The sequence below is a fragment of the Macaca nemestrina genome, chromosome 6 (genome assembly GCF_043159975.1).
Source record: "Macaca nemestrina isolate mMacNem1 chromosome 6, mMacNem.hap1, whole genome shotgun sequence".
NCBI lineage: Eukaryota > Metazoa > Chordata > Mammalia > Primates > Cercopithecidae > Macaca > Macaca nemestrina.
Window position 1 is genome coordinate 114,957,117 of NC_092130.1, and position 18,949 is coordinate 114,976,065.

Genomic DNA, 18,949 nt, shown 5'->3' on the forward strand with positions numbered 1-18,949 from the left:
AGGAGAAAAATATAGCATAAGAATTTTCAAACCTCTGCTTCAAATTCTTGTATTTAGAAATGGTCTGGGCCAGCAGTGTAACTCTCCCTGTCTGGCTCTTTGTTGTTTATTTTTTGGAGTCTTTAATGACGAATCGGGTTGCTGAAATTTACTTGAAGAGTTTATTCTTGATTCTGAGGTATAAGACTTTCTGTGTGAAGATGGCTGGGAATCCACACAACTCTCCTAAAATAAGCACCAAGTTTTGGAAAGAATTTTCTCTTGTGAAAAATATCCATTTCCAAAGAGAGGCATCAGCATGAGATTGCTTTTTTTTTTAACCCCCGCAAAGAGAAAGCTGAGGGGAGTCAGTCTGTGAAGCAGCCAGGAATCAACTTTCATGACACATTTAACATTCAAGGCAGACTTTTCCCTTGGTCTTTTGGAAGAACTGCTGACATCTCAATGAAAGTTCATGAAATTATGTAGAGGAATCAGCTGAGTCTAGAACTAAGCTGTTCCTTATTGTTTCCCCTGTTTCCTTATATATAAAGAGTGGGTAAAAAGAAGCACCTTAGAAAGTCATTGTGAGATTAAATGGCATAATGCATGGACATCTCCTGGCACAAACTAATCACCACTGTTGTGTTCTAAGCCAGTTTCGTAAATACGCTTATCCAGTTGTTTTTTAAGTCTCAGTGTGAACTATTTATTCTGTTTGGCCCATGTGGATATCTAAAGAGTTCACAAAAATGCTTTCAAACTGAGAAAATATGGAGGAAGCCGCTTTTCTAGGCTTCATCAAGGATCTGTATTGGGTAGAATAGAATCTTTGTTTGGGTTTGGTGAGAGTTTCATGACGCAGGGTTTTATAGAGAGGGAGCTAATACCATTGGGTGGCTGATCACCTAGGTGGAATGAATGTGGGGCCACTCGTTCATGCATTTTTCTGCATGTGAGATGGGATAGGGTAGCCCTTGTACAGTTCTTCTGTCAGAGATCTTGGTCACATTTGAGTCTCCACTGGGCTAAGGCAGAAACCGTTATGGGAGGATAGGACCACTACCTGGCCAGGCTTTGTTTTCTTTAGCTCAGAGCCTGGAATTGGCTAAATTTGAACAGACAACATTAAAAAAAATAAGGCAATTATACAAATGATATTATAAAGAAAAAGCTAGATACCATAAGAGCTGGATACCAGCTCAGTGTTGCTGTTTGGATTTGATCATATTCTTTCTTGAGTACAGGAACAAGAGGGCAGCCTAACATTGTCCCTGAAGTCCTCTGCCCACAGCCAGTCAGATCCATGTTCAACCTTAGCAGCTAGGATGCTGGCCATCCACGTGGCCCAGCTCCCGTTTGCACAAGTTCTGGGACTAGGGTGAGGGTATTCTTTTTATAATGCCTTTTTAACACAATTCTGGCATTTTTGGAGAGAGAGTCAATGTTTTAAGCTCTGGGGACTCAACTTGTGCTCTGCTTCACCTTTGGCTAGGGTCCTCTAGTGGAATGGACTCTGCCCAGGGAGTCAGTGGACTGCTGTTTGCTGGTTGATTTTAGACAAGTTCCTTTATGTCTGTGGGCCTCTTTTTCATCTGAGCAAAGACATCTGTAACCTGAGTCACTGCACAATCTTTGTGGTCTAACTCTGGGGCATGGAAAAGTGTGTGTGTGATTTCTCCTCTCCAGTCACTGGTTCTGGGTATGTTCCTCCAAACTGTTCTTGCCTTTTTTCTATTATCCAAACCTTTCTGTGCGGAAGAACAAGATTTAAGTTTGAATGGATTATTGTTTCTTTTCAGATAAACAACTGCTGGTAGTCAGAGGATGACCTATTTCTGAAGCAGACAACCAAGGAGAAGTTTATGGCTTTCTATTCTTTAGACCAATCCAGTGTTCCTTCTTTGAACATATGTTATAGAACTTGACTAATCGCCCTGACAATATGTTGCCAAAGTTTTCTTGGCAATAGATCAAAGTGTGTAATATACTAGCACATCAGCTTTGCAGAGCTCAGACAATAAGAAAACAGATAGGGGTGGGAGAAAGCACTTGAAGTTAATTTTGGAGTCAGACTTTGATAGAAAAGAGGATAGGACTAATTGATTTCTGAAAGAATTATAAGTGGCTGGCATGCCCCATGCCTCACACTGTAATCCTAATACTTTGGGAGGCCAAGGTGGGAGGGTCTCATGAGGTCAGGGGTTTGAGACCAACCTGAGCAACATAGTGAGACTCTGTCTCTACAAAAAATAAAAAAATTAGCCAGGCTTATCGGCATGTGCCTGTGGTCCCAGCTGCTCAGGAGGTTGAGGTGGGAGTATCACTTGAGACTGGGAGGTTGAGGCTGTGGTGAACCATGTTCACACCACTGCACTCCAGCCTGGGCAACAGAGCAAGATCCTACCTCAAAAAAAAAAAAAAAAAAAGAATTGCAAGTGGTCAATACATAAGAAAAGATGCCTAACACCTAACCCTCCTAATTAGTATTCTGATTATAAAGATAACAATGCTATCATTTCCCTGCATCATTTTGGCAGAAATGTGAATGGGTGGTTGAACTTGGTGTGCCTGTGAGTTTGAGGAAATGGGCATGCTCATACAACTACCTGATACAACCTTTGGGAGGGCAGGTGGCCGATACATACTGAAATGTGAAATGTATAATCTTCTTGCCCAGAAATTCTGGGTCTAGGACTTATCCTAAGAAGACAACTATACAAATGTAAAAATAGATTTATGTAGTGTGTCTGCAAAAGCATATTCATGGGGAAAATGAGAAATAACTTCAATGTTTATCCATAGAGAACTGGTATAGTAAATTATGATAAATACCTACTGTGAAATCCTGCATAGTCAATAGAAATGATGGTGTAAAGCTTCATATATTAATGTGAAAAATTACTTAATGGTACAAAACAGATTATGAAACACAACGATCATGTTTCTGTACAGTTATATTACTAGAAATATGGGAGGTTGTTCATTTAAATGTTAACAGTTAGAATTTCGGGCTACCTTTACTTCCTTTGCTATTTAACTATTTCCTCTCACACCTATCAACTCCATGTCCTTAGGGAAAATTAGTTAACCTTTCTCACTCTTGGTGAAAATGAAGATAATACCAAACTCTTAGAGGTTATTGTGAGAATCAAGCAATAATATTCATGTCAAGCACCTAGTAAAAAATGTATTTTGATTTTTTTGGTCATACACAGTTTCCTTTTTTCTTTCATTATATGAGTACAAACAGCTGTGTCCCTATGCCCAAGATTCAAAGAGAGAAAGCTACGTGGGCTTTTGAATAACTTCCACTTATTTTAATGCAGGGAAAGCTCTAGTTCCAAATATGTGGAGCAGTATTTTCCTAAGGCTGCAGTGTGTCAGAAAAAGGCCATATTGAGTCATTGTTTTCTGAAGCCAAGAGAGGAGATTGAGAGACGGATGCTGATGGTCAGGCTAAAATAATATTTCATTCCTGTCATCCTTAGGCAGTTTAAGACCAAGTGATTTTGGATAGATCTACAGTTTCCCTCTTGGTTTGGAAGAACAAAGCTTTTGTTATTTATGTTCTTACACAACAGCGCTTTGTCCTATACTCAGGAGCATGCAAAGCAAACAGAAGATTTCCTGAAAGGCCATCCCATTTATGGTGAGGAGTGAGTCCAAGAGGTAAGTAGACATACTCAGCTACAACCATCTGCAGAGGGCCCACATTGGCAGCAAAAGGAAATAGCCAAGACTCACAGGAGCATAACAGCCAGTCAGGTTTGGGATTCACTTCTCCGATATTGTGCCAAAGTTGGTGGACTCAGCCATTCTGAAACTCGCTGTTCACCTGGGGCCTGCTTTGCTCTACAAAACAAATAGTCCTGTTTTGCTTTTCATATCTGAGGCAGAAAAATAAAAACGGCAGTATTTTGAGTGTTTTTTCATTGGGAATTTCTGGTCCATAGATAATTATTTCAGATACCCCTGTGTAATCTTTTCAGAGCTGCTGAAAACTGTGGAATAGGGGATAATTAGGGCTCAAGAGATTTCATTAATGGTTAAAGGATTATTAGAAGGACACATACTGTATCCCTCTTCTTATTTCTTTTCCTGCACTAAAACAACTCCTGGCTTGCTACCGTACTTCCGCACCCATGTGCAATTTTCACTTAGCAAAAGGTCAAGTCTAAGTAGAATCTCTGAAATTGGGATTGATTCTGATTGGTAACGATGCTAGCTAGTAAGCATTGAAAACTTGTACCAGGTTTTCTGTTAAGTAGTCTGCATGCACTGTCTCAATGTTTCTCAAGGAGTGGTCCGTAGATCACTGGCTTTACAAACATTGATGGGTGGTGGTGGGTGTGGGCAATGAAAAGGCAGATTCCTAGACTCTACTCTAGATCCATGGCATCAGCATCCTGTAGTGGGAGCAAGGGATCTACCATTTTAGCAGGTGCCTTGGGTCATCCTTATGCACATGACGTTGGAGAGCCACTGTGTTATTTCCTAGTGCAAATGTGACTCAGTGTAATCTGCTTTCTTTCCACTCCTCTGATTTCTGTGTGTAAATTCTCATGACAAAAGTTAGACAAAGTACCATGGACTGTAAGATATAGAGCAACTCATGTCCCTTTTAGTTGCTGGTGAGTACAAATGTATCTCCATGGCCAAATTGTTTTTGAGGCACTATGTGTGACATTTATCTCTATTGTGGGAGGGTTAAAGAAGTGAGAACTCTTTCCTTGCTTAGTGGTGGCCTGTGCTCTGGAGGTAGAGAGGAAGACACAGGGGCCATGGAGGTGGGACTTACAGGTGTTGCACAGGTTGTGTAATCGTGATGGTTACCCTGCATGGAGAAGGGAGAGCTTGACCTTTTCCTTGGCCCAGGGCTATGCAAATAGGGCTGGCCCACTTCTGAGAGGGGAAGGTAGCTGATATGCAGGTGTGATTCCCTAGGACCCAGGAAGACCTGCCTGCCTTCTGTCTTTGCTGTCATGCTTCATGAGGCCTGAAATGTTCACTGGTGGTTATTTCTCTGGTTCTCAGCTTTAGTTCTAGAAAGACCCTATTGAAATGACATGCCACTTGGAAGATAGCAGGAACATTTACTTACATTTTCACGGACTGGTTTAATCTGCTGCTCTGGGGATGTCACACAAAAAGATTTAGTTGATGGGAGGGAGGATAGGCCCCTTTGTGGGCCACAAAGAAGCAGCTGGGGAGCCCAGGGAGACTATTCTGGGGGCAGAAGTGAGGAGGAAATGCTCTAAAGACAAACTGTGTCACAGTTCCGAAGGCTGTCCTCCAGAATACATTGTTTTCCTGAAATTCTCCAGCCTCTTCCATCATTTTCTTCTCAGTGAATGTCCAGTGCTGAATAACTGCCCCCTCAGTCACAGGACTGGACTACAGCAGTGCTGCAGGTGGTGAGGCTCAGTGGCACAAGTGGCTCCGGGAGGGAATCTTGATGTCGGATTCTGGAGCTGCACCAGCAGAGGGGGAAGAGGAGGTAATTACCCACCTCTGAATATGAGATATCCCCCGCCCCCAATGCATTCTTCTGCCAGGAGCAGGATCATTAGAATAAGTGAGACTTAGCTTATCTCATTCAACTCCTTGCCAGGCCCCAGGCAAAGCTTTCAAATATACAATCATTTCCAGAGACTATGTTGGGATCCCCTGCATTTCTTTATCCATTTGTTGAGAAGGACCAGAGATGATGCCTAAGTTTAGTCAAGAGTTTGTTTGTGGGTCCAATAAGCCTCACATTTGATTTTATTGGAATTTTAATCTTGCAGAAATTACCTTATGTTTCAATTTTACAGCATGTTTTTGTTACACTGAAAACATCCCTCAATTTTTCCAATGTTTATTTGTCCTCTAGTGCTAATTTATGTGGTAAATGGTACTGGTTCATTAATTTACTCAGCAGGGAGTAACCACCTTTCATGGGGAGGGGGTGGCTAGGAAGGGGTTTCCAGTGAAGGCACTCATTTTTCTTGGTGGTCATGGTGGGTGCTGGGGAAGGGTGTTCAGTTAGAGGGGCTGCATTTGCAGAAACATGACTCTGTGTGTGAGCCTGGACTCTCAGGAATACGAAGCAGGTAGGCGCGGCAGGTGGGTATTTATGTGACAGTGGACAGTGGAGGAAGATAAGGACGAAGATCACTCATGAGTAGTGAATGAATGAATGAATGATTGTGTATAGAAGTCCATACTCCTTCTCTGGAGTGGCTATTCCTTCACCAAGCAGACTCTGTTCTTTCTTCTACTGCTTCTTAGTGAGCACGTCTAAGTCTCAGTTGATATTCTCTTGCTCTGAGAAATTTCTCATCAATGGGAGGAGAAAATGTAATTAGCTTCAACATTAGCTCATATTTAAGCGGAGAATTCAGCATGAATTCCACACATGGTTCATGTAGTTTGGATAATCAGCATAGCTGTTCATGATAGGTAACCCTCTTTTTTCTCCTCCTTCAAATCATTTTTGGTTTGGTTACCATGACTGAAGCTTAATGACTTCCATTTTTTTTTTCCCCTCATGCAGGAATCTTTAAATGGTCTAAACTTTGTACAAATTATCATATGAGTCATGTCTACTACAGTTACCCCTTCTGTGTCACGTTCTGGGTTAGCGTCCTTGCATGACACAGCAAAATGCAGGGCAGAGTTAAAAGTGTCAAATGAGAACCAGGCAAAAAACTGATAATTAATAGTGACCGACACACTTCACTGTGCTGTTATCTTAGAGGCCTTAAGGAAAAATCTTACTTACAAATATCAGTTGAAATGCAATATGTGATGTTAGTAGACACATTTCACCACATCTGGTAGTTCATTAATTCACCTTCATTTTCTTTTTCTTTTCTTCTTTTTTTTAAACCTTTTTTTTTTATACTTTCAGTACAGGGTACATGTGTACAATGTGCAGGCTTGTTACATAGGCATACATGTGCCATGTTGGTTTGCTACACCCATCAACTCGTCTTTCACATTAGGTATTTCTCATAATGCTATCCCTCCCTCAGCTCCCTACCCACTGACAGGCCCTCATGTGTGATGTTCCCTTCCTGTGTCCAAGTGTTCTCATTGTTCAATTTCCACCTATGAGTGAGAACATGCAGTGTCTGGTTTTCTGTCCTTGTGATAGTTTGCTGAGAATGATGGTTTCCAGTTTCATCCATCTCCCTGCAAAGGACATGAACTCATCCTTTTTTATGGCTGCATAGTATTCCATGGAATTCACCTTCATTTTCAATATTGTATATGTTTATTGCAGTGAGCTTAATCCTAATACAAATGACAATTTTATTTTATTTTGATTTATGTTTTTAAATTTTTTTCTTTGAGACAAGATCTCACTCTGTCACTAAGGCTGGAGTGCAATAGCACAACCATAGCTCACTGTAGCCTCCAACTCCTGGACTTAAGTGATCCTCCCAACTTGGCCTCCCAAGTACCTGGGATTACAGGTGTGTGCTACCACACCCAGCTATTTATTTATTTATTTCTCTTTTTTGCAGAGATGGGGGTCTTGCTATGTTGCCCAGGGTGGTCTCAAACTCCTGGATTCAAGTGATCCTCCTGCCTTGGCCTTCTAAAGTGCTAGGATTATTAAAGGGGCATGCCACCATTTCTAACTGACAGTTTTCTTTTAATGAGCAGTCACCATATAATAGGCTCAGTTCTAAGCATATTTGCCCATTTCATCTTCACACCAGCCTAGGAGGTAGTTACTGTGTGTGGCACCCTTTCATATAGGAGGAAACTGAGGCATAATGCTGTTAAGTAGCTTGCTCAAGGTCCAACAATTAAGAGACAGAGCTGGGATTTGAACCCAGGTGGCTGGACTCCAGAGTTTCTACCAACCACCATGTTATACTGCTTTACATGTTTAAAGCAAAGACGTGGTTTTAGCATCAAATATTAACAATGCACTCCCCACATTTTTCTTATTAAATGTAATTGCCAGTTTTTGTATATGTCATTATCCTAATGTTTTTGAGAAACTTAGACAAAGAGCAAGACCACAGAGAAATGGATCCTTCTGTTCAGGTCTCATTACCTAGAAGAGTTTTGACTACAATATATGAGTACTAAAGGTTGATGGTTTATGCTAATTTTAAGTGTCATATATTTCAGAATTTTGTCACATGCATTATTAGTGTGATTTCCTATTCATGGCCTTAGGAGAGACTGATTTAAACAACAACAACAACAACAACAACAACAACAACAAAATACAACAAAAAATTTCCCCCATGGGCCAAGAGCAAATTTTAATTTGAGGTCCATTTGTCCAGATAAAGTGTTTTGTTATCTGCACCAAGAACGTGAGCTTTATCCTTATAGCGACCACAGACTCCCATCTCTAGTATCATGATTTTTAATTTGAATTAAAGCTTTTTTTTTTTTTTTTTTTTGCTTTGTTAAGGTGAGGCAGGCCTTCTTGCTGATATTTTAAAAAGCACCTATTTTTCTTTCGGTTTACACTATAAGGCTCCCTGTCCGCGTTGAAACTGTCAGCAGATCCCTACCAGGAAACTGGTTCCGAGGTCTAGGGTTTCCTGAGGTAGAGGCTGGTCCTGTGAAAATAATGGGGCTATTTATCCATGTCACCTGGAATGGAGTTAATACCCTGCCAGTCTTAGTTGATATGACATGCTAACAGGATGGGTCTGAACGTTTTCTATAGTTTACTCATGAGTGACTTTCTTTGGCTTATGTAAATGGCAAGGCCAGACCAATTAGCTTATGGACCTAGAAATCATTCTAGGCCCAGATTTTGAGACACTTTTCCGTCAACCATAGTTGCTCTAATACCTGAGATTTGCTGACAGTGCTTGGTTCAGAAAAAGGTTCACTTTCCTGAGCAATTTTTCTTTTATTGGGATCATCTTAATTCTTGTTTGCGGGGTTGAGATGAAGTAATTATGAGCCAGGACTGCACTTAGCTATTTGGGTGACCCTTGTATACCATGAGCTTCTTAGATAGGGCTGATGTTTTCTAATTAACCAGAAAACATTAATTGATCGTGATGACAGGAGATAGTCTCTTTAGCCAGAACCTGCTACTATAATTCCTGATGAATAGAGAATGATGTCTGAAGGAAGCAGACTCTGACATGGTGCATTAGTAATTTTAGGCAAAAGAGGATAATGGTACTAGTATGTATATTTTTTAGTTTCCTCTTCCATTGCTTTGTTTTGCACAGGCTGAAGAAAATAAATGTAAACAGCATATTATGGTGGCTCAGGGTGGATAATAATGGGACATCACTTCCTTTGTTTCAGTGTGAGGTTGCCCCTGATATGTGACAGCTCCAAGGACTAAATATTTTCAATCCCCAGAAAAATCTCGAGTCCCAGTAACATGTTTCAGGTTCTCATGATTATTAGGATTATAGGAGGGGAAGGCAGTGCTGGTCTTTTAGAAAGCTCTCGTCATGAATGTGTTCTGGAGTGAACATTACTAACAGATGAGCAGCTTGAAGTTGAGTCAAACAAAACTTTTAGTGTTTGTAAGGGTCAGGGAGCCAGGGGACAGTCTGTAACTCAGTTGTATGTTGACACAGAGAATGTACAAAAGCTGTGAAAGTTTCCACTCAGATGACTGTGGATGGTTGCTGGTGATTGTCTTGGACAGTAAGAGTTTTCTTCAGAATTGTAGGAGGTGAAGTCTTCCTATGGGAAATTTTTGGACAAGAATACAAATGAAATGACTTGCATGCCTCAGTTTAGAGTATTCTTGGCCTTGTCTGTCAACAAATGGAGATTTGAACATCGGAATTCTAGGGGGGTTTAATGAAATTTTATTAAGGAGATGAGAAGCAGGGAGTCTGTGTTGAAAATTCAATAAAGGGCTTGTTTTCCATCTCAGCCTGGATAATCTATGTTATCTTCGAGTAAAAGGGGGTAACAATTCTAACAACCTGGCTTCCTTAGAAGTTTCCATTCTCACATAGTCACCAAAGGCAGCAGCACTGTCAAATAAACAAAGGTTTAATTAAATAAAAACTATTTAAACAGAGCAGAAATATTCTTCCCTGGCTAGTCACAGATTGGACAATTCAAAGAACAAACCCTGGGGGGAAATTGCCAATGGATTACTTTTTCTTTTTTCTATCTATTGCCATGTTTTTCTTTCTGGTGTCAAATCTCAAGTTGAATTCAGTCAATTATCTACAGCCAACAAAAAGTGCATAAACGTCTCTTCTGTTACTGTTTATATTTCACCACTAAACAAAGCAAAATTTTCTTCTCAGCTTCTTGCCTTAGGAGCTTGTAAGTCCAACAAAACAAATAAAATATTATGTACATTCTATTGTCACTATGAAAGCATAAGGACTGATTTAGTTATGTACAAGTTTATTGCCAAAGATTTTCTTGTTGCTAATGTTACACTTGCTACAAAATGTGTTAAAGAAACAGACAATTTGCTGAGGATTTGGAAGGATTTGTTATTGTGTTAAGTACATTAAGTATCTAAGGGGTATGGTGTTGGGGTTATGTGTATGTCAGTTTCATATATTTTTTGCTTTCTTATTTTAGTTGCCTCTATAATAATTTTGACTTTAAAATGTTTTCTACAGATCCATTATTAACTGCAAATGTAGAAGCATGGTGTAACAAGTAATTGGTATAACTAACACTAAAATGTAATGGGAAATAAGGATACTATTGTAAAGAAAACAAGAAAAACCTGGGGCAGGGGAGCAGTATTGATTCTCTCTTAGAATTCTTAAGATTCTCTGTTCCAACCCTTCTACCATGGAACATTCTTATGTGGTCTAAGTGTCAAAGGTCAAAGGAACTGGGCAGTAACTTATCTTCTTAATTTTCTCTGTGAACATAGATTATTTTCTTTAAGATATGAAAAACTTTTAATTGTGCTCCTGAAACCCATCCCTCTCCCGTCTCAGCCCCGTTGGCTCTTCTTTCTGTGGGTGGGTGAAAAGCCTGCTCATCTGAGAAGGTAGCTCTGAAACTGTTCTGGAAAATCCTCTATTTTCCTCCACAAATGATCGTTTCAGTTTCAAGTTTATTTCAGGTTCATTAATTCTCCCCCTCCTCAGACTTAATAAGAAATGATCCTGCACACGATTAGAATAGGAAAAGGTAAAATAAAATCGAAGCTTATCTAGTTGCCTCAGCGACTTTATGCTTATCACTTTCAGTCAGCATTATTCTACTAAAAATAAAAAGAAAGATGAAAATTACCTCAGGCGTTTGCTGCCGTGCCTGCCCTTTGGTTTCTGGGACGACTCGGGTCCTGAAGCGCGGGCACAGTTGGGATTGCAAAGCCGGGAAGAGACCTTGCTCCAGGTGTAGCTGCGTTTTCCCCAGATCACCTGTCCTTTTCCCCTCCAACAAGGAAGCTGTGATTTTTCTCTGGCCTTTAGAGTCAAAGTGATTCCAGATAAGTAGATTAATGTGTAGAATATCTCTTCTGTGTTGTTCCAGTGCAGCCCTTTCAGCTTTCCAGAGCCAGTTAGACTTGTTATGAGGAGCTAAGTGATTGGCTGGCTCTGGAGCTCAGTTTCATAGATTATAGCCCAGCGTACGAGAAGCACGAGTCCTATAGTTGGCGTACCCAGAGGCCTGCCAGTTCCTGCCTTAATGCATATGTAGTCGTAATTGAGTTCTGACACGGCCTTGGATGTTTCTGTCCTAAATAGATGACATTGCATCTTCAAGACTGTGTGAGTAATCCTGATTTTTTTTTTTTTTTTAAGCTCAGTAAATTAATTACATGCCCTGGGAGGGAGTGATTGTAAGTAGAAAATACTGAACTAGCAGATGATTCGTTTTTAAGGCACGGTACTATGTGTATCAAGTTCAAAACGATGAATCTTAAAGCTTCTAAGACCTGGCAGGGTTATTCCAGCTTTGTGCCACGAATCACAGTCAAGCCGCATATTGAAGGAGGCTGTTTGATGCATTTGCTAGCTCTGTTTGTTTTATGGGGTCAGTAAAGTGGCAGAGGTCCAACAGGAGCAGGTTAAAGCAGGATGCTGGGATCAAAGCAGTGGCTTAGAGAGCACTTGAGTCAGGCAAGTTTTAAGGTTTCCCACCCCCACCATCTCAGTCCAAAACTGAGAGCGAGCATCAAATATTATAATAAATGCTTTGGGGACACGGGTGCACAGCAGATAGAGCGCAGGAAAAGGAGAAATGTAGAATGATGGCAGCAATGCTTTCGTTCACTGTAATCCGCAGCCAGCTGAAGACACACACTATGAATAACTGAAACATTTTATATGAACAAACATGCTCTTCAGTGGTTCTGTTTATGTGGTAGAGGGCTGAATGAAACACCATGAGCTTGTTGTAAAAAGCCTTATAAAAGTACATTAAACACATACAGACACAACCATAACAGAAGAAAGTATGTGGATTGGAATTTGTGATTGGAGCAGATCAAATTAACCCAGGGAAGCCGTTGTTAGGTTTGTATGGTTGCTGAGGGTAACTTCTGTTGCTGACAAGGTTTAGGATAAAGCTGGAGCAGACTGAAGTGAAAAACTAGAAAACATCAGCATTTCATTACCTTCTATAGCATATACCGCAGGATAGAATTAATACTGAGTATAGACTGGTAAAGGTGAGCAGTTTACTTTTTGCTTTTAAGTCATTATTGATTTCTCCTAGCCTATCACAAAAAGTAATAGGGCTTTTGCCTATGAAATTAGAGCTTAGAAATATTTTTCTTCCTCCCAAATAATTTTTATACTTTTTCTCAATACAGCACAAAGCTAGGTCATTAAAAAAAATGGGTTGCTTTTCAAGTTGCTTTTTGTCTTATTTTTCCTCTTTAAACCTGTAGATACAAATGTATATATTTGTGTTATATATAATGCTCAAGCATAAATCATTTGAACAGTTTTTAAAATCACAGGCTCCTGTGGCAAATATAAACTTTTAATAGTTATAGTTGGTAATTACTAACCAATTCCTATAAAAATAACATTAGTAGTTTATTTTTGATTGCACCTAGTTAAACAACTGGCATGATTTAACCAGTAGGAGAGATATATAGTTGTGTTTTGCATAATTTCGTGTTTCGATCACACTGGAAATGCAAAGTTTTGTTGTTAAAAATATTTTTGCTTTCTGAAATATTACCCCCTTTCAGATCACACCAATGAATGAAGTTTATAGAAAGAAAAGAAGCCAACATAGACTCCTTTTCTGTATCAACCAAATATATGCAAAACAGATAGATTTTTGAAAATGTAATTTTAATACATTCCTTTAGAAACACATTTACTTCGTGAAAAAACAGTATAATGGGTTCATTTATTGACCCAGAATAGCGAGTTGATTTGTTGAGTTTCTGTAGCCATAGACACGAATAGTAATGGTTGGCTCATTCTTAGCTATACATTCCTAACTGTATTAGTGGGAGAAAGGAGTGCATCTATAAAAGAAATATAATCCCATCCCTCAAGGTGGTTTGGAGCCCATCTAAGAGTAAGAAGTAGTAGAGTTGAAGCTGCTCTATCTGAATCTGCTCCTGACTTCAACTCAGCTCCTCTTTTTCCTTGGGTCCATGTGGCCCACTTGGTGTAGTATTCATATCTCCTTCTACCTTTTCATACCTTCATTGTTTACATTACCTTGCTTGGGTGCTTATTGAGATGAATGACATAAAAATGCTTAATTGTCAAACATTAATCAGCTACCTATATAATTCAGAGGATGTTTAAAACCAAGGCTCAGGGAAATTCTGGTGGGCGTATACTAGGACTATTTATATCTTGCATCCGTTCTTTCCTCTGGGACCTCCATCTCTTCAGTTCTTCCTGAGATGCCAGAGTCATATCTGTTACTTGTGAAAGAATAGAGCTTTAAGAAAAGGAGTCTAGAGGTGCCAGGTGCCCAGTGGACAGTGGGCTGGGGGCAAGGCATGGTGGGGAAAGCAAAAAAAAAAATCTCCCAAACAGCAGTAGTTGATCTTCTATCCACTCCTCTCAATTTTCTAAAGCCATTTTTGTCTAACTGTGGAAGTTCTTTTGCAGATAAGGTTCTGTAAAACTATGCATATCTGCCATAGACAGATGGATTTGACAAAAGATGTATCCAAAAAGGAATGTATCACATCATGAACTTGCTAAGTGTTCATGAATACACACTGGCATTTGGAGACTATTAACACTACCTACTGAAGCAAAGACATAAATCCAAATTAAAAAAAAATATTATTTCTTGATTGAATTACATTTTCCAATGGGTTTTTTTTTTTTTTGGGGTTAATTTTGTTTTTGGAAAAACTTGCTCTTCCCTCCAGCGTTTTTCCTGTGTTATATATAGGACTAATTTGATTTCTTCAGCTTGCCTGAGAATTTAATTATTCTTACTTTGTGTTTTCAGAAGAGTTGCTGTCTACCTTGAGCATGTTTAAAAAAAAAACAGAACAAAATGAATGAAACAAATGTCCCCCTTCCCACAGAAAAAGCACACCATCAAGGAGTTAAATGTCTTACATTTGTTTAAGTCCCTCCTTTTGTGGAACTAGACACTGGTGGAGGAGGAGCTTTCATTTAATTTCAAGACAATCGATGATTCCAACTTAACTGTAACTGTGCTCCTCTAATTTCTGATTTCAAGAAGCAGAACATTTTGGTGAATTAATCTTGGAGTCAATGGGATCACACTCAGGCCATGAAACGTTTTCTAAGCCTCAGTGTCTATGTCTGTAAAATGAAAATAATGATATATGTTCTGATATTTTACTGGATTGGTGAATATCCACATCACAATGAGAAAGTGCTTGTTAAAAGAACATTGTAATATGTAATTTGTAATGTGCTATACATGTACTCTATTATTGTGATTGTAGCTTATCACGCTAAGGTTAGGATCCTTTACTTCTAAAAGCATATTCCCAGTAATGGACAAAACTTCTGAAGCAAAGAAAATCTTCACTGTTTGATCCTAATGTTATGAAGGCTTTTGGAGCTTACATTTTGTTTAAACTCCCATTGAAGATCCCATTGGAGCTTTAATGCTGATCCATCTATTACTTGAGTATTAAAAATACCAATAGGTTTACTGTGATAAATGAAGGTGGCATTGTATGTGAAAACATATTTAGTAAACTTCCATGTGTCATAGCCATATAAATGTTACATATTACAACAATTATCAGTGTATTAATAAGAATACTTTTTCAAATTTTCAATTTTTAAAATGGAAAGTATCAGATATATTTCTTATTGATTAGATTGACTAACTTTCTAAGCTATGTCGGCTTCCCTCAAACAGGATGAATGTTCTTGTTGGTTAAGCTTGTACCATAATTTTCTTTCCACTTAGATATAGCACTAAGCCAATAGTTAGATAAGCATTCCTTCACAGCCTACATTTAGAGCTGCCAATGACGAAGTTTTGGAGGACATATTTTCCTCACTGGAAAAAGTGGGTTAGGAAATTTAGACTGACAGATGTTCTTGGATTTTTTTTAAATTCCTGTCTTGACTCTCATTATTAAATTTTGCTAAGGAAATAATCTTGTAGGTTTTAAGGCGATGCTTATTCCTAGTAGGTCTTTTCATCTCAGGGATACAATAAATGATCAAAATGACTTTCTGAATGATTTGAAAGATCAATTAGCAGCTTTGAATCCCAAATTTTTAGGTGGTTCTGCTTCAGAAAATCGTTATGCTTTTTGGAATAATGTCCATAGCTGCATCCTACATTTCAGTGGTTTGAGCTCACTGCTGTTATAGTTTGATGATTTCCTAACAGCAAGATTGGTTAGGTTAAAGCAGTTACCCATTTCACCTGTTGAACCCTTTTAAAAAAATAGATGAAATCATAGAGGAATCACAATAAGTAAAACATATTAAAATGGAATGCACTCTCTCCCACTTTTATCTCACACAGCTCACCCAGAAATTCATGAAGGAACTTCCTAGGAATGAAACAATTTCATTTGTAGTAGTATTTGAAAACTGGATCTAGGACCGTTGACCTGACTCTTTTGTGCCTTTGGTGATTGGATAAGAACACTTCTTCAGTAATTTAAAACTATAGTGAAATAATGTTATTTTTTAAAACTTCTCAATAAGACTTTTATTCAGCAAAAATCAGCAGTTAGGTGCTAGAAACACAAAGATGAACAAGACATAGTTTCTTCGAGGAACTTAGAACCTAGTAGACATTTATTTCATGTTTGCAGAACTTTTAGGATACTTCTCAAAGAAGAAGGGTTATTTATGAGGTTGCTACTTTTCTCCTTAAAATGTTTACAATGTTAATAATGAAGGAATGACCAATCTGTACTATATACAAAAAGTGCTGAGTAGAAATATATTAATTTTCTTGGCCGGGCATGGTGGCTCACGTCTGTTGTCCCAGCTACTTGGGATGCTGAGGTGGGAGGATCACTTAAGCCTGTCAGGTCCACGCTGCAGTGAGCCGTGATTGTATTACTGCATTCCAGCCTGGGCAGGCAACAGAGTGAGACCCTGTCCCCCACCTACCCCCAAAAAAGAAATATAAAAATTTTCTTATCAAATTTTACTTTTTAGAGTCTCCAACCTTATTTAGTTCAGTCACCATATTTGACAAATAAATGGTGGAACCAAGATGCTAACAGGTTTAAGTTTCATATACAGTAGAACTGAGACAGGAACCTAGAGTACCTGGAACTAGAATCCAGATCTCTGCCTGTTCAGTTTAGGATGTACTGACAATATATATTGCTACTTAAAATGGCTAAAACAAAATTTATAAGTATCTATATATTTTGCAGCGAGGACAATTATCTACAAACATGATATTTAATAGAAGATATGGTAATAACATCTAAGATACACAATTATGTTATAAAATCCAAAATCAACAAGAAAGGAATAAAGATGCACCATTCCGGGAAATACATTTCCAGAGCTTTAGATGTCCTTATTAGCTTCTACATGTTAGTTTTGGTAATGTTAGCCGCTATAACATATAAAATCTGAAATCTTGTTGACTTAACTGAGAAGTTTATTTCTCAGTCAAAGCTAAAGTGAGTATTCTTGATGGGCAGATTCTTCTCATTCATTCAAGCAGTATTCTTGTGACTCCACTCTTACCACCTTGTTGTCACAACCAGCTTCCTGGTGCCTGTGCTTTGACAAAGGAGAAAACTCGTAGAAGTCTGCTCACCTTCTATTGGCCAGAGCTTGGTCACACAACCCCATATAGTGAAAGGGAAGCTGGGGCTATAGTCCTGTTTGTGTCTGGGAAGAATAAAAAGTTGGTTTGGTGATTGTCTTAGTTCAGGCTGCTGTAACAAAGTATCATCGACTGGGTGGCTTGTAAACAACAGAAATTTATTTTATTTTTTTTACAGCTCTGGAGGCTGGAATTCTGAGATTAGTGTGCCAGCCCGGTCAGGTTCTGGTGAGGGCTGTCTTTTGGGTTGCAGGTGGCTGACTTCTCCTAGTATCTTCACATGGTAGAAAGAGAGTGAGCTAGCTCTCCGGCCTCATCTTGTAAAGGCATGCACCCCATTGCTGATGGCTCCACTCTCATGACCTAATTATCTTCCAAAGACACCATCTCCAAGCACCAACACATTGGGAATTAGATCTCAGCATATGAATTTTGGGGTGACATAAACATTCAGTCCACGACAATGATCAACTAAGCTATTTCTGCCATACCTTTTTTTCTTTTTTCTTTCCTTCCTGTTCTTCAGTATGTCTATGTAGAATCTCTGCCTTGTAACCAATAAGGTAATGAAAAAAATTATAATATTTACCATCTGGAAGAAATTAGGATAATGATTTTACTTTTAAATTCTTGATCCATATGTTAAAAAATTTCCAAGGCTATTAAAATATCACTGAACGTTGTGATTATAGAGATTGCTATGATTTAATACTTATGTTTTATAATGAAAAAGTAGTCCTGGGCTATTTTTCTCTCTTTACCTCACCTATCCTCTTCTATGTCAGGTATTTGAATCCTTTGCTTCATAATTTTATGAAAAGGTGGGGAGAAAATGAAAAATTATCAAGGAAGATGAAATAGCTAATCAAAATTCATTCACTCCCCATAGTTCCTTGGGTATTTTATAAACTTTGCAGTAAATGCTAACTTCTTATTGGGGAAAACTGCTGTAAAGTAAGTGTACAGGTAGGTTTTGGAGAAATTTTTCTTGCATTGAGTTGAGCAAATGGTGCAACTAGCATCAGCTTGGTTTGTAGCTGCTCTATTTTTTAGAAGCTAGAAGGTTTTTCTCCACCATGAACTTCTAGGGATCAACAAAAGTATTTATATCACAAATCAAAAAAACACAGTTACCTACTCAGTAAACAATGATTTTTTCAGATTATTCTATTTAAAAAATCTCTCCAAATCTGTTCATTTTCTTTTAATAAAACATCAGGTTTCAATAAAAATCATGACCCTGTCAAACCAATTTTAGTCCTTTACCTTGGATATATTAGGTTCAAATATTTTTGTTGGGTGTTAAGTCAGTCATAACCTCAGCTATTTTCCACAACTAAATTATTTTCCTCCTATAAAGCAAATTTACAATCAAGCTATTTAAGAAATAAAGACAACAAATAGAAACTGTTTTAATCTTCATGTCCTGACCTAAAAAATAGAAGCACTAACTCATGTCACATTCTCATATGTATCTGATTAGACTAGGAATGCCTAAAAAGAATTTTCCCATAACTCCATTTACTTGTTGTTTATTTCCCTGGCTCATTCCAAAAACAATATTAAATACAACACCAAAAGAGTAAAATATCCTTAATCTAACATCCGAGCAATCTTTTTATTTTGGTGAAAACAATAATAATAGGCACTTGCATATTTCACCCTGAGGCATCGAAAACACTGACATGTCTCAGTTTTAAGATTCTGAAGATTATATTCTATTTAATAGAGATTTTAAGTATATTTATTATATTTTTAGTCTTTGAACTAAGGCAGTCCACATATGGGTATAAAGTAATGCCTCAAAATAGTGTAG

General features: G+C 38.4%; 1 protein-coding gene and 1 long non-coding RNA gene across 7 annotated transcripts in view; one reads left to right on the plus strand and one right to left on the minus strand.

The window, feature by feature from the left end:
* LOC105499426 (uncharacterized) overlaps positions 1 to 11,481 on the minus strand; it is a 61,697-nt gene extending 50,216 nt beyond the window's left edge. For both annotated transcript variants that reach the window (XR_011624187.1, XR_011624186.1), the window contains exon 1: positions 11,191 to 11,481. This is a non-coding gene — a long non-coding RNA (uncharacterized lncRNA). The remainder of the gene's footprint in view (positions 1 to 11,190) is intronic.
* The window catches only part of LOC105499433 (phosphodiesterase 4D), a 1,582,997-nt gene that overhangs the window by 8,006 nt on the left and 1,556,042 nt on the right, over positions 1 to 18,949 (plus strand). For 3 of the 5 annotated variants that reach the window (XM_024786952.2, XM_071097875.1, XM_011771983.2), the window contains exon 1: positions 11,548 to 11,672. The exons of 1 other annotated variant lie outside the window; for it this stretch is intronic. The gene's annotated coding sequence lies outside the window, so the exon portion shown is untranslated. Of the gene's footprint in view, positions 1 to 11,547; positions 11,673 to 18,949 lie in introns of those variants that run through there. One more of the 5 variants, XM_071097865.1, reaches the window with a different exon arrangement.